The sequence below is a fragment of the Moschus berezovskii genome, chromosome 10, assembly GCF_049115385.1.
Source record: "Moschus berezovskii isolate FMDL1 chromosome 10, NW_MosBer_1.0, whole genome shotgun sequence".
In the NCBI taxonomy this organism is placed as follows: Eukaryota; Metazoa; Chordata; class Mammalia; order Artiodactyla; family Moschidae; genus Moschus; species Moschus berezovskii.
The window spans coordinates 37,268,145-37,284,024 of record NC_142469.1 but is presented as its reverse complement, the minus strand read 5'-3'; positions in this window follow the sequence as shown (position 1 = coordinate 37,284,024).

Sequence of the window (15,880 nt, the reverse complement as noted above, 5' to 3'; positions counted from 1 at the left end):
TCCATTCATCCATCCATCCAGATAGCTGGGGATATGTCACAAAAAAATTACTTCTCAAAGATAAATTCAGTTTTCATGTTGAATTATTATACAGTTAATTCTAGCTAGATAGATAATGTACTTGGGTAACAATTTGAAAACATGTTTCCAGTTCCCTTCCCTCAATCAATTTAGTTCTGTAAAAATGCAGAAGATTAACACAATCACCTTAATATTATGATTAATTGTATATCTGTCATGCTGGATTGTCATAACTTAATGTTTCACCAGCTTCCCAAACCAAGTCTGTAGTTTCCCTTTCTATTGTATTAAAAAAAGAAATCTTGGTCTGAGAAGCCTGAAAAAAAAAATTTCAATGTGCACCAAAAACATTTCCTAGCTTTTATTCGGAAGGAAATGACAACCCACTCCAGTATTCTTGCCTAGAGAATCCTATGGACAGAAGAGCCTGGTGGGCTGCTGTCCATGGGGTCGCACAGAGTCAGACATGACAGAAGTTACTTAGCACGCATGCATGCATTGGAGAAAGAGATGGCAACCCACTCCAGTATTCTTGCCTGGAGAATCCCAGGGACAGAGGAGCCTGGTGGGCTGCCGTCTATGGGGTCACACAGAGTCGGACACGACTGAAGTGACTTAGCAGCAACAGCTTTTATTCTCCATTGCTATCTGCAAATTTCCCAGAGAGGGAAATACTGTAAGAAAAATTCTACACGGAGAGATCACACACAGGTCACAATTCACACACTGTTTCCTAAGATGCCCAATTATCACAAGCAAAGCCAATTTAAAGATCTCTGGGGCACCCTCTGGTGGCTGAGCTGAAGGAAATAGCAACCCACTCCGGTATTCTTGCATGGAGAATCCCACGGAGAGAGGATCCTGGGGCGGGCTTCCGTCGATGGGGTCGCAAAGAGTTGGACATGACTGAGCGACTAACACTGGTGGCTGAGCAGAGTCACGAGCTCGGCGTCAAGACCCAGAAGGCCAGTGATCTCTGAGGCTTTTTTAAATGGCCATCACTAAATTTTCCATTCATCATTGCAATTGTATCCAGATCAGGAAAGCAGGAGGGAGCGGAAAGAATTTGGAATCACGAGACTTGGACCTGAATCAGAGCTCTGTCATTTACCAGTTATGTGAACCCAAGTCTGGCCAGCAAGTTTCCATAGAGCTGAGGTTGAATCTGGAATTTCTCATCGGAGATAAGAGGCAATGTCAAAACTAAAGGCATATATGATTTAATTTTCATCCAGGAAAGGCAATTGCATAGAGACAAAATGTAGGTTAGTGGTTGCCTGGAGTTGGGAGGGGAAAAGGGATTAATTGTAAACAGACATGAAAGATCTTAGTGAGGTCAGGAAAATGTCCTAAAACTGTATTGTGATGATCGTAGCACAACACAGTAAGCTTACTAAAAATCATTGCAATGTACACTGAAAATGAGTGAATTTCGTGATCTGTAAATTATATCTCAATAAAGGTGTTTTTAAAAACAACAGGAGGGGGCTTCCCTGGTGGCTCAGTGGTAAAGAATCTACCTGCCAATGCAGGAGACACAGATTTGATCCCCAAAGTGGGAATTTATCACATGCCGCAGGGCAATTAAGCCCGTGTGCCACAACTATTGAGCCTGTGCTCTAGAGCCAGGGAGCTGCAACTACTAAAGCCGGCTGCCCTTGAGTTTATGCTCTGCAACAAGAAGAGAAGCCACCATACTGAGAAGCCTGCGTATCGCACTGAGAGAAAAGCCCCGGTTTGGTGCAACTAGAGAAAAGCCTGCGCAGCAAGACCAAGCACAGCCAAAAATTCATTAATTAATTTAATAAAAAAAAAAAAAAAAACAGGGAGTGGATAGCTCAGAAATCCAGGTAGAACTAGGAAGCTTGTACCTTGTACCTGGGTAGAAGGAAAGGGGTTAGGACATGGGTGAGCAGGAAAAATGCCTGCGTTTGGAACACGACCGCGTCCACTTTCCATTGCGCACAGCTCTGCCCAGTTGCATCGCCTGAGGTTCCCAGGCTGGAGGAGGAAATGCCACTGCTTCCCGGCTCAGCCTCCTATTGCAGGTAGAGGCAGGGCTTCTATGGACCCCACACAGAAAGTCTGGCCATTCATGGGCATTTCTGATGGAACGAAGACCATTACAGCAGATATCTCAATGCAGCTGCATCAAAGTGATCATTATGAAATGTCAAACCTGTGTTTCTTTCACAACTTTTCTCCGTAAATGGTAATCCAGTGTGGTTGACGAATAAGATGAGACTAAGGAGTGGGCTGGGAGAGAATGTCTCTTTTCCACATTACTTATACATTACTTATATACTAGAAACCTTGAAAGTGTGAGGATTTACAGAAGTATCAGGAGAATATCTGTCAAGTTGGGCAGAAGGAAATTTATTAGGAACTCAGAGACAATAAATGAATTTGGTTAGTTTAGCTTTATTTAAAAAAAAAGAATAGAAATTAAAAGAAAAGAAAAATAAGACACAGATAGTATATTAGTAAATAGCATTATATCATATATATCAAACAGGCTTACTACCCTCAGTATAACAGACACAAACCAGAGAAAAATGGGCAAAGGATCAGTACAGGTAATTCACAAAAGGAAAAATAATTGATAAAATATGATGTCAACATAAGAAACATCATTTAACCTGGCTACTAATTAATAAATGTTACTAAGAAAACAAGTTTTTTTTTCACCTATAAAATTGGCAAAGATTACGAAGATTGATGCCGATTATCCTTAGTGCTCAGGCAAATTGTTACAACTTTCTGGGGAGTAATTAGGCACTACACTCAAAATGTAAAGATGGATACTTTCTGGCCCAGCAATTCCACTTTTGAGAATACTTTGTACTAATAATTATGCTAATAATTAATTTCACACGTGTGAAAAGATATATATACATTAGGATGTTCATGACTGAGTTAATTATAAAGGCAAAAAATATAGAAAAGGTGTTCTCAAACACCCTTCTACAGTAATTTGATCAGTATTGTACACCTGTTCAATATAATATCTGCAATAATTAAAAATGAATGTGATCTATTACATATTTGTGTCATGGGGAAATGTTTACAGTATGTTGCTAAGTAAAAAATATCAGCATCATAATAGTGTAGAAGATATTACTCCATTTTTGTTTACAATAATAGTGTCTCCCTGTGTGATGGACGTGAAGGTGCACTGCCCAGATGCCTCTCCTAAAAAGGACTTGTTGCTGTCAGCCTGTTCAGGAACTGCTCAGCTACAGGGCTACTTCTCCCCATGTCCCACCCTCCTGAGCAGAGAGGCAGGGGCATAAGGCTGGCCATTTCAACTTGATAGTGAGCATCGCTGATGGATTATTTTTCCGCTCAGAGCTCCCAGTCAGATCTGCCAAGGTTGCAACATAGCTCAAGTTCTCTCTCTACCTCACTCTACTTTCACCCCTTTCTTTCCATGGGTGTTGACCCCAAGACAGTTCCTGAGAAACATCCTGCACAATAAACTCCATCTCAGCATCTGCTTCCCAGAAAACCCAAACCAGTGATTTTCATACTGTCCAGCGAACAAATTCTGGAAAAGATATTCATCAAGTATTTTGTTTCGGATGGGTTGTATACCATGATTTTTGGAACTGTCTGATTCTTTTCAAATTAATATTTGTTTTTTTTAATCAGATGAAGACAATATAGCAATTTTTCATTTGGGACAATAAAGAGAAAAATTAACAGCTTGACTATTCTGGTCAAGATGACCACATCTTAAGTATCCATATTGAAACGGCAGTATCCAAGCCACTTGGTGCTCGGCCTTCTGCATGGGGAGGGTGAGCTGTTTTGAACACCCTCCTGGCCTACACCCTTCCTACTGTGCTAGCCCTTGGTTCTGGTAGGTGTTTTGGCCCGACTCTCTGCAGGTTATCAGAATATTGTTGAGGTTGCCTGTGAAGTGTGAGATGCAATTCGGTGTAGGGGACCGTGAGGATCCACTGAAGGTGATATGCACCCATGTGGATGGGAGTAGAGGCACACAGAATGCTGCATGTTGATAACTTCTCAAGCCTCCAGGGAGTCTCTCCTTTTTCATCATGAGTGGGTGGAACATGTGTGCTGGGAGGGGAGCCAAGTGATATCTGCCATCCAGATTCCTTAGCTCAGAGCCTTGAGCTGTTTGGCAAATTATCTCATACCACCTATACCAGAAGAATCTGTCTACTAGCTTTCTTCTGAGTATCTTGTGGCCTTTCCAGATTTTGGTCACATTTTTGGGGCCACGTTGAGGGGTGTATGGAGACTACAGGGTTAGACGCCACTGCTACTGAGAACAAAGTATATTGCATGGCTCACAGGGTCTTAGTAAGTAGTGAATTAGTTATCATTGCAGCAGAGACCTCAAGTCTTCACATGCTCCGACCATCTATTCTGGTCCCCTGGTCTCTGAGATTACCCAAAGAACTGGTGTCTGAGATACAAGTTCTGTCTTAATTTTTCTCCCAGATGTGTATGAAAAAAAATACTGATAAAAGTTCTTTCTTTCTTCTTCAGCCAAAAAAAAAAACCACCATGCAGTTCAAACTCTTATGGTCTTAACTCCCAGTGCAAAACATATGTCAGAATCAAGCTGCCTCCTATAAAACAGAAATAGAGTCACAGATGTAGAAAACAAGTTTATGGTTACTAGGGGGAGACAGAGGGGTGAGGGATAAATTGGGAGACTGGGACTGACATATACACGCTATTATACTGTGTCCGCCTCTTTGTGACCCCATGGAGTATAGCCACCAGGCTCCTCTGTCCATGGGACTCTCCAGGCAAGAATACTGGAGTGGGTTGCCATGCCCTCCTCCAGGGGATCTTCCCAATCCAGGGATAAAACCCAGGTCTCCTGCATTGCAGGCAGATTCTTCACTGTCTGAGTTTCCAGAGAAGTCCTTTCTATGTAAAATAGATAATTAATAAGGACCTACTGTATAGTACAGGGAACTCTACTCAATACTCTGTAACGACCTGTATGGGAAAAGAATCTGAAAAAGAGTGGATGTATGTACACGTATAACTGACTGACTTTGCTCTACACCTGAAACTAGTGCCACGCTGTAAATCAACTATATTCCAATAAAAATTAAAAAACAAAACAAAAAAACAAACAAGGGGCTTTAAGCTGAAACGCAGTATCAGTCAAACCAACCTGCAGCACAACAAAGAGCTCCAGATCCTCGCCAGCTCTGTAGTCATGCACTAAACACCTGGAAGGTAATACATCTGAGCTGTGGTGTGGAGCAGGCAGGCAAACCACAGCTGGCGATGGTTGGTCTACTGGGACTCCTGGGGTCCACGCACATCTGTAGGAGGGTTGGCAAAACCAGTGGTGTGACTTCTCAGTCTGATGGACTCACAGGATGAAGCCATAGCTGAAAGTGGTTTCAGGGCTTTATGAAGCATTATTAGTTTCTGCAAACAAGCCAGAAATCAAAGCCAGATGACTGAAATTTGAATATTCAGAAAACTGAACTGATTAGAAACAAGACTACTGATATACAAAATCCACTTTGTTTCTGATACTTGACAAATATAGTTTTGCTGCAGTTGTTTAAGATACAGCCTCTCACGGTTGGTGAGGAAACAAATCTGCTATGAATGTGCAAAGCAGTGACATTGTATAACATGGGGCCTGAGGGCAGCGACCATATGGTTCACTTCTGCTGACAAGCGAGATCCTTGCTAGACTGCCTGTGAAGAGCTGCAGGAGTTGCTGGAATTTCTGTGTTACCAAGGGAGAATTAAGGAATATTTACCAACTGGGTTTCTATGGATCCATATTTACTAGCAAAACCCCAGTGTGAATAAGGTCATAAAATCAGTCATTTATTTAATATTCGCTGTGAGGCACTCTGCTAAGTCCTGATGCTAAAACAGAACATTTGAAATCACTGTTGTAGTGTGTGGCCATCTTATGCAGAGGACAGAAAGCCTGTAGCTATTTGCAGCTTCCAGCATTGCAAAATCCATGCCAAAACATGCAAAGTGAAACACGCATAAAGGCATATACACACATGCACACACACAGCCAATGTTTTCTGTGCATGGAGAAGGAACCTAAGTGTCCCTCTAGTTAAATGATACATTCTCTAACCTTTTTGATATTTGCAAGCTAATTTAAGCTCTGAAGATGTCTTATGAGTTGGGTGATCTCCGGGATGCCCTGGGGTGGCTGCGGATCCCAGAAGTTAGCACTGAAGTGCTGGAGTTTTTGTTCTTTTTCTGCAGAGGTACATAGAGCTCCATTGTCTGTTCTTTCAGGAGGCTCTTGCTGGCAGATTCTATGTACAATCACAGAGGGCAATTCTCTTTCACTGGGGATGAGAACACTGGGGGAGGAGCTCCCCTCTGCCCAGAGTGCCACTTGCCCCGGCCCCAGCTGCTGGGAGGAGATGGCTGGGGCCAGCATGGGGAGGAGCTCAGACTCCACACCAGCAATGAAAGCAGAGCCCCCAGCATCCTAGCCTCCCCAGGCCCGCCAAACGCCGTGTCTGTGCTGAAAATCCAGCTTGGAGAGGCTCCTCTCGGATGACACCTAGAGATGACAGAAGGAAACTGAATTCTGGGCAACCAACCAGAAAGGAATTGAGTGGAATGAAAGTAAGGGTTGTCTCCCCTCTGTGTGCATTTGTGGGGTGTCTTGGGTGTGCTGTGGGTGAGGTGGGGAGTCCTGAAGGGTAGTGAGGAAGCACTGACAACTCTTCTTGAGAAGCATCCACTTAGATTTCTACCTCATGGGATGAGACGACAAAAATGAAATATTTCAGGTGGATGTTTTCATTTGTAAACAAAACCACAAAGAAAGAAAAAAGAGAACTTGTCAGTGAAGACAAAAGAAGTTGTGGGCAGAGCTGAAAAAAAATATTTAGGAGCCCCCAACAGCATTTTGTGAGTGATTTGAGGTGGAAAGCAAGAGAAAAAGAAGCTTTCAAGCCAAGAACCAGATCTCTGGTCTTGCAGATCCAGGGTTCCTACATCCTTCTCTCGGAAGTGGAGGCAAGGAGTACATTGCCTGAATCACCCACTTCTCACCCACCACCTATCCAGGCTGCTCTGTCTGTCTCAAACAAGGCAGTCTTTGAATTCTTTACTATGACAATTACTTCATTTTGCTGCAAATAATGAAAACATTTTTGAACCAAAACTTGGGACACAAGATTTCTCTATGGTCTGAAAATGGGGACAGGGCTGTGCCTCTGAATGAGGGTGTTAAGATCCTCGAGATGGTTCACCTTTGAGGACTCCAAGCGTGTGCCCTGAGACGGGAACTGAGATTCTGGAAGCTTTTGAGGTGTGTTCCAGGTCTTCAAGTCATTGGGAGAACCAAGTCTGACCTCATGTGTTCAGTCGTGTCTGACTCTTTGCAACCCTATAGCCTACAGTCCCCTAGGCTACCCTATCCATGGAATTTTCTGAGGCAAAGAAGACTGGAGTGTTTTGCCATTTCCTACTCCAGGGAATTTTCCTGACCCAGGGATCGAACCCACGTCTCCCACATTTCCTGCACTGACAGGTGGATTTTTTACCACTGAGCCCCGTGGGAAGCTCATTCTGACCTCACAAAGACATGTTATTAAGAAGATTTATCTAGATAAATCTCAGGACTCCATAATTTCCACATGCAGCCTCTGAAGGAATTCTGTTTCCAAAACCATTTTTAATCTCATAAAGTCCAAAGAAAGTCAGAAAGGACTTCTTTCTTTCCTTTTCATTAACTATGGGGAAAAAAAACATCCCTAATGCATTTTCTTTCAATGGGCTAAAGTCCCTTTTCCAGGCTAATTGGAAATGCAGGAAACAAAACATCGACGTTGGCCTTTTGGTAGAGATGGGCTCAGGAGGCGCTGAGTCCCACGGTGGAGGTGCTGTGACCAGGTACAGGCAGCGGCCTCCAAACTCCCAGAGAAGGGCGCAATAATCGTCTCTCCCCATGTTCTCAGGCAATTGAGAGCTACGTTACTTAAGGTTCCATGTGAGGTTATCAATCTCTTTGCTTAAATAATGAATTTTTAAGGACAGCCCATCTAATTACACTGACTTGAGTTCTGGCTATGTCTTATTTTGGGGGGGATGGAGGGTAATTCTCCTTGTTGCTATTACATGTCGTGTGACAATTCTTGTCCCAGACTGGCTTTTCAAGAATGTTGTATACAAAAAAGTCTTGGAGGATAGAGATAGAGTCTCTTTTGGGGGCTGAGGTCAGATCCGTTTTCTGGTGAGGATAATAAAGGCATTGTCTGTCTCCAGAACAAAGGTTGGGCAGGTTTGCTAAGAACACATGATTAGAAAGATTGCAGGTTTTCTAAGCTCACAGTTCCTCAGCTTTGACATAAATCTACTGTGTGCACGGAAGCCACCTGTGCCCACATCAGCACCACTCCCATGGGTCTTGAGGCTCCAGAGGAAGCCATGAGAAAGTGAAGCTCAATGCTGCCGGCTGTGCTGTTACAACGTCCTCTGTCTGTCCTCTGTCTCTGAAAAAGGGCTCTGTGTCTCCCACCTGCATCCATGAAGCTGTTATTAGCAAACTTGTTAGCCTACAAGCAGGGTAAAAATTTCAGCCTCCTCACAATTATTTACATTATTTTGTCATCTCTTTGGGTCATCATTTCATTGAAGTTGGGGGAAATGCTGTGAGGATGTGATAAGGACAAGAAAGGTAAATTGAGTAGCTATTGTGAGTTTCATGATGCTCTCACCAAGGGCCTGTCAGCTTCCTGGCTGTCTTTACTCTTTCCTTGTCCCCATCAAAGCAAGCAACAAGCCAGAGTATGGTGGGGCACACCCTGAGTTCTGCAGGGCAGTGACCGCCTCTGTATACCAATCACTCTGCAATCCATGAATCTCTGTTTCTTACAAGAGTTTTGAAAGTTAGGAACTATTCCTGAACTGAAGCTGAGAAGGGTTAAGAAACTTGCCCAGGTGGCATTAGTGGTAAAGAACCCACCTGCCAATTCAAGAGATGCAGGAGACGCAGGTTCAATCCCTGTGGGTCGGGAAGATCCCCTGGAGGAGGAAATGGCAACCCACTCCAGAATTCTTGCCTGGAGAATCCCATGGACAGAGGAGCCTGGCATGGGGTCACAAAGAGTCGGGCATGACTGAAGTAGCACAGCCCAGTGATAGAGGCAAGATGCCTATCTGTATTCCTACCTTTATGTCCCTGATGCTATGATGGATCCTCTGAGTATAGGAAATTATAGATGATAATTATCTTCCAACAAGTGTTTTCAGTCTACTTAGAGAGAAGAGATTATATAAGTTGAAAGGTAAAGAGATTCTCCCAGAGTAAGAATTAAACAGCAGCAGAGCCAGGCAGTGAAGTTCCCCACTGCTGGGTGCAGTGAACCGTCCTGTGAGAGGCACGTGGACAGCAGGGTTTAGGCTGGAGAAGCCCCCGTGTGAGCTGGGACTGGACTCTGTGGCTTCCAGTACATCGCACAGCTGGATGATGTCTACACATCACCACCTCCACTCACTTCCTCTTGACATGTCCCCCTCCTTCTGTTGTTTGTCACTTTGTTGGCTTCAGCAAGGCTGGTAGCAAAGTTTACGGTCCTCCCACCACAACACCTGCTGCCTCCATTATGCAAATGAAGTTTCCAGGGAAAACAGAAAATGTTGCAGTGATGTGGGCCAGTCTGCTTAACTTCCTCTCCTCAAGTGACTGCCGCTACCCCATTTCCTGATTTGCGGCCCTATTTTATTTGACCTGTATTACTGCCAATTCATGGGCTTCCCGGGTGGTGCAATGGTAAAGAATTTGCCTGCCAATGCAGGAGACACCGGAGATGCAGGTTCGATCCCTGGGTCAAGAAATCCCCTGGAGTAACCCACATGGCAATCCACTCCAGTATCCTTGCCTGGGAAAACCCATAGACAGAGGAGCCTGGTGGGCTACAGTCCATGGGGTCTAAAAGAGTCAGACACAAGTTAGTGAGCGCACGCACGACACACACACACACACACTGCCAATCCACAGCAGTTCCTCCACCTTTTCCCATTAGCATCTCTTCTTGAATGTAGAGTTATTGACAGTATTTCTTCACAAGTGACTTAGAAATCTCTGTGCGGAAATGGGCTGAGAAGGACTGAGTCATGCATGATCTAAGACAACAATGACAGGAAGTATAAGTTGAGCTGACCTTTGACAGCAATGAGAAAGTAATCCATGACCTCAGCTTTCAGTCCGAGGCGTTTAATATGCATCCACCGGAAGCCCCAGCTCACGTCTCTGAGTCTTCTCCATGGGGGCTCATTTGAGGGATGGCTGCAGTCCAGCCCTGCGTTTCCAGGAAATGAGACTTCAGTTCCTTATGGTGTTAATTTAAAAGAAAGGCATGTTGATGGTTCTTGAAAGGGGAAGAGCATTTGAAAAAAAAAATGCTGAATGAAAAGATAGAAAAATCCATAACCCATTTTCATTATTAGTCCTCTGGTACCCGCCACTGTAAAACTGAAGCTGTTAAATTCTGTATTCTTTGAGCAGGTGGCAGAACATCTATATTTCCGAGCTCCTCTGTTTTTCTTGAGTTCACCAAACTCTTTGGCCCTGGGAATGCCTTCAGAGCACAGATTTGAAAACAAAAGTATGTTTACAAATTCACCCTCACTACCAGTTGTAATATTACTATATTTTCCCAGGAGAATTTTTATTCATTACTGCCTTTGGGATAGTGTTAAGGACAAACACACTCTAAAATATATTGGGTTCAGTAGCCTCCTGTTAATTTGAACTATCATCAGGGTAGAGCTGGAGAAAATTATATAGTTAAGAAGCCATCTGGAGAGACAAGAGATGCAAAAGACCAAAGAATATAAGAGGAACAGAGAGATGGTTCTAAACGTTAGGAGGACAAGTATTGCTACCTGGGAATAACTGGATTGATCCTAAGTATGGAGGCTAACCGGGAAGCCCCAGTGCTGGACAAGAAATTTGGAAATTCTTTTCTTTCTACTCGGATGTTTCTTCCTATTCAACTGTCCTCATTCGGTTCAGGCCATGTTGCCTGGGTCTTTTGAATAGTGAGGGCGTAAAACAAAGAGCAATGATGAGATGAAAGACAGGGGACAGGCTTGGCCAGGGAGGGGGCACTCGCAGCCAGCTCTTAAAGTGAGAGAAGGAAAGTCAAGAATGAAGACATCTTTGAGTCTGTTTACCAACAGCCTTTGACTAATTCTACGAATAGTCAAATCAACCACAGTTTGCAGCTGGTCAGCCCAGCCCACTGCTGGCCATGGTTTGGACTGATGTTAAATCACTACGACTGCACACCTCCTCTATCTGAGTGACTCTACTGAGTTGTACCGCTGGCAGAGTAGGAGATGCTTTCAATATACAAAATCATCAGGTTTGTATGCATGTGTGTGTGCATGTGTGTGTGTGCGCACATGCACAGGCTCACATGTGGCAAAAACTGTTCCGTTCCGTTCGGTTCCGTTCCGTCGCTCAGTCGTGTCCGACTCTTTGCGACCCCGTGTACTGTAGCCTACCAGGCTTCTCCATCCATGGGATTCTCCAGGCAAGAATACTGGAGTGGGTTACCGTTTCCTTCTCCAGGGGATCTTCCCGACCCACGGATCGAACCCGGGTCTCCCACATTGGAGGCAGACGCTTTAACCTCTGAGCCACCAGGGAAGCCAAAACTGTAGCAGAGAGACATTTTCAGCCCAGTCAGATTTGGCCTTCAGTATTATTCTATTTTGGCTTATGGAACAAGCTTTATTTCTAGTTTATGTTTTAAATTTTTAAAAAACAATTTTTTATTCCATTTTAATGTGAAAAATGTGACACACTCTTGAAGTAATAGCATCTTAAGATGAAGGAGGAGATGTCATGAAAATTGCGTATGACTCCGATGGGATTCTATGTAGTAAGTAGTAGCAGTGCTAGTCGCTCAGTTCTGTCTGACTCTTTGCCATCCCATGGACTATAACCCGCCAGGCTCCTCTATCCATGGGATTCTTCAGGCAACAATACTGGAGTGGGTAGCCATTTCCTTCTCCAGGGGCTCTTCCCAACCCAGGGACTGAACCTAGGTCTCCAGCATTGTAGGCAGATTCTTTACTGTCTGAGTCACCAGGGAAGGCCATGACTCTATGTCTTAATTCTAATATGTGTATTTCTGCCTGTGTCTTGGGCCTGGGCACAGCTTTCTCTGCTTTTGTCCCTACATCACTTCTTTTAAACTATTTGTCTGTTTCCATGTCTCCTCTGTTTTTGCCTGCTTTCCCCACACTTTCCTTTTTTGCCATTCATTTTTTTTTTTCAAAGTTAGACTGACATCAACCACTGTATTGTATTGTTTCTAAGAATTATAAAATTCTTCCTTCTCCCTGAATCCAGTAGTTTTCATGCAGGCACTTCAGTTGAATTTTGAAATGTCAGTGCCCTTGAGAAAAAAAAAATTTGCTTCAATATTTCCCCGATCCAGATGAGTTTCCCAGAAATGTCCACCAGGTCACCCCTACATTCATCTACAGAAAATATTGATGCCCTTCAATGTTCAAGGATAGAAAGAAAAAAGTCAGTAAAAGGAGACTCCTCTCAGGTGCATAGAGAAATGAGACAATACTTAACATAAAAATGAAACATTTCATTAAACTACTTGATTTTAAACTTTTCAAAACAAGAAATGGCTCAGCTGGTAAAGAATCTGCTTGCAATGTGGGAGACCTGCGATCAATCCATGGGTTGCGAAGATCTCCTGGAGAAGGGAAAGGCTACCCACTCCGGTATTCTGGCCTGAAGAATTCCATGGACTGTGTAGTCCATGGGGTCGCAAAGAGTCGGACACTACTGAGCGACTTTCACTTACTTACATGAAGTAGCAATGGGAAATGTGACAACTTGGTCAAAGTTTGAAAAATTTTCAAATCTACAGAGTTTTTCAATCTTAAAACAATTTGGACCTATGACTAGGATGCTCCCTAATTTATTTCTCAGAAAACAGACCTCCGAAGAGCCATAGGCTACACATTTTCCAGAATCCTGGACACAGTGAAACCACCAGAGCCACTGGCACCAGCTCACAGGTAGTCAGTACTAAACACACGCGGGGTGAAATTCATTAGAGAAAAAGTAAGTATGCTGGAAATTAGTTTTCCCCTAGAATGTACTATTACACTTTCTAAGAATCTCTCAATTGCGTATAATTGCTGGAAGGCCTCATGTTTCACACCGATAATTCCAGTATTAGTGGGAAACTCAGAAGACATGAGGAAAGACAGAATTCATTATTAATGAAGGACTGTCGCCCTCTAAGGAAATGCTGTGCACTTAACGCCCTGCTTACCTCATCGTCCATCAATAAATCCATACTCTCTAATTGTTTATGGCTCCCCTCGGTAGGCTCACTGGAGGGGATGACAGCCAATTAGCAAGCATGCTTTGGCCTTAATTAAGCTGCCCTTTCCTGTCTATGACACTACCTAATATGAATGGAGACTGTGGTTGCTTTATTTTACTCTCATTATGAGAACGCCCATTTATTAACTTAATAAAATTAATTACTTTAAAACATGATCCAATTAAAGCTTTTCTTATCTAATGAAATGCATATATTTTTTTATTTTAAAGGAGGAGGGGAATTCACTTAGAAGATTTCTATTTTGCCTCCCCCTTCTCTTGCTTCTTTATTTTAAAAAATTTATTTATTTATTTTTGGCTGGGATGGGTCTTTGTTGCTGCTCATGGGCTTTTCTCTAGCTGTGGTGAGCGGGGACTACTCCTTGTCTCGGTGTGTGAGCTTCTCAGTGTGGCGGCTCCTCTAGTTGGGAGCGTGAGCTCCAGGGCACGCGGGCTTCGGTAGTTGTGGCTCTGGGCGCGGAGCACAGGCTCAGTAGTGTGGTTCATGGGCTCGCTTGCTCTGTGGCGTGTGGGATCTTTCCGGGTCAGGGGTCGAATTCATGTCTCCTGCATTGGCAGGCCGATTCTTTACCACTGAGCCACCAGGGAAGCCCCTGAGCATCTTCTTACTCATGGTCTGTGAGGGTGTTATTTTGCCAGGGCTGCTGTAAGGAAGTGCCACCGACTGGGCAGCTGAAACCACAGAAATGCATTTTCTTGAAATTTTGGAGATTAGAAATTTGAGATCGCGGTGCTAGTAGGATTGGTTTCTTCTAGGGGCTCTCCCTTCAGCTTTTTGATGGCCAGTGCCGCCCTGTGTCTTCACACCATGTGACCTCCGTGTTGGTGTCAGATTGCCCCCTTCTTAGGAGGACACCTGTCAGACTGGATTAGGGCCCACCCTAATGGACTCATCTTAGCATAATCACCTCTTAAAAGGCCCTTTTTCCAAATACAGTCGCCTTCTGAGGTACTTGGGGTTAGGACTTCGATATATAAAATTTGAGGGGACACAATTCAGTCCCTGACTGTGAGGATGTGGTGACATTTGCGGGGAGAGGCATTGAGTGTATGGCTAAGGACACTGCTTCCAGAGCCAGACCATCCGGGTTCAGATTTCAGCTTTTCCACTTCCCCCTGTGTGACTTCGGGCAAGTCACTGAAGTTCTCTGGCCTTCAGTTCCTCTGTTTATAAAATGGGCTAATAATGATGCCTACCTCAGGAGGCTTTCTATGAAGAGTAAATAGACGTTTTATACATAATAAGCCCTTTATAAATGTTTGCTACAATTATTTCAAGCTTTTTCCTTAAAATGCTTAAAGACTGCTTATACATTTTCCTCATAAGGGAAATGAATGCTGGATAAATGTACTATAGATGTGAAGAACATCTTGATCCCCACGGTGTCATGAATGGAGATGATTATTTTTTTTAAAAATCACTCCTTGCTTCCAAGGTAACCCAGTGATGGAAGAGGCCAGGAACCCCTCCAGAGGGGGACCAGGAGAGTGGTGAGTGAGCACCTGGCTATCTCAGCTGTGCTGGATGCTGCTAAAGAAATAATCTCTCCAGAACCCAGAGTCCTGAAGCAAGAGCTCCATGATCGGGGTGGCGGGAGAAGGTTGGGAAAGAGGCAGATAAGAATATCAGAGGGCGTTAAAGGGGCACGGTTCCTACAATGTTCCAGACTCTAGCAGGAAGCCTGTTTATGAGCTACCTTACCAGAGGATCCCCCAACTCGCCTGCAAGCACTCCTAATACCCTAAGTGCTAAAACCATACCTACAGTAAAACTCCTACAAGAAAAGATTGGGCTTGAGCTTCCCAGTTGGCTCAGTGGTAAATAATATACCTGCTAATGCAGGAGACACAAGAGATGCAGGTTCACTCCCTGGGTGGGGAAGATCCCCTGGAGGAGGAAATGGCAACCCATTCCAGTATTTTTGCCTGCAGAATTCCATGGACAGAGGAGTCTGATGGGTTACAGTCTGTGGGGTCACAAAGAGTTGGACACGACTGAGCGACTGAAAAGCTTCTTGACTTAGGCCTCTGCAATGATTATTTTTGGATTTGACACCAAAAGCAACAGCAACAAAAGCAAAAATAAGCAAGCAGGACCACATCAAACTAAAGAGCTTCCACACAGCAAAACAAACCATCAACAAAATGAAAAGGCCACCTACCAAATGGGTAAAAATATTTGTAAAGGTGAAGGTGGAATGATTGGAGAGAATGGAATTGTAGCATGTATATTATCATAAGTGACCAGTCCAGGTTCGACGCATAAATTTTCCTCTGTTCAAAAAAAAAAAAAAGTAAATCATATTCCTGATGAGGGATTAATATCCAAAATATATAAACAATTCATACAACTCAATAGAAAAAAACAATTTGATTTAAAAATGGAGAAGCTGAACAAACATTTCTCCAAAGAAGACATACAGATAGCCAGTAGGTACATGAACAGGTGCTCGACATCACTACTCACTAGGAAAATAC